Source organism: Silene latifolia, chromosome 11 (assembly GCF_048544455.1).
Source record: "Silene latifolia isolate original U9 population chromosome 11, ASM4854445v1, whole genome shotgun sequence".
Classification (NCBI taxonomy): domain Eukaryota; kingdom Viridiplantae; phylum Streptophyta; class Magnoliopsida; order Caryophyllales; family Caryophyllaceae; genus Silene; species Silene latifolia.
The window spans coordinates 147,373,622-147,374,260 of record NC_133536.1 but is presented as its reverse complement, the minus strand read 5'-3'; the positions used below and the strand labels follow the sequence as shown (position 1 = coordinate 147,374,260).

General features: G+C 41.5%; 1 non-coding gene across 1 annotated transcript; it reads left to right on the top strand.

The window, feature by feature from the left end:
* The first annotated feature begins 234 nt into the window (after positions 1-234).
* Positions 235-341, top strand: LOC141616587 (small nucleolar RNA R71). The gene has a single exon (XR_012530924.1). It is a non-coding gene; the product is annotated as a small nucleolar RNA R71 (small nucleolar RNA).
* Positions 342-639: the final 298 nt, after the last annotated feature.

Genomic DNA, 639 nt, shown 5'->3' with positions numbered 1-639 from the left:
TGAGCACTAAGTTGAACACCCAATTGAGTAATAGAGTCCAGTTCATGCTTTCCACCTCTAGTAGCCTTGCGAGGTCTACTATATTGTGAATTATGGACCGCCATTTCCTCAATCTTGTTCCAAGTTTGATTATCGTCAACTTCGGTGAACATACTGTTTGATCCCATGTTGAGAATGTTTCGGGAGTCTTCATAAAGACCATTCCAAAATTGTTGTACCAAGAACCACTCGCTAAGTCCATGATGAGGACATGAGCGACAAGTTCCTTTGAATCGCTCCCAAGCTTCATACAAGGATTCTTCGTCCCTTTGCTTAAAACCCGTGATTTGGGCTCTTAGCATGTTAGTCTTTTCCGGAGGGAAGAACTTTTTGTAGAAAGCTAGAGCCAACTTCTTCCAAGAGTCAATTCCAAGAGTAACTTTATCAAAGCTCTTTAACCATTGTTCCGCGGCACCAATTAGAGAAAAAGGAAATAAGACCCATCGAATTTGGTCTTGAGTCACTCCGGTTTGTGAAATCGCATCACAATAGTCACAAAAAGTCTCCATGTGAGAATGAGGGTCTTCACTAGGCATACCCCCAAATTGGCTTCTTTCGACTAATTGGATAAATGCGGATTTTGCAATAAAATTTCCGGTT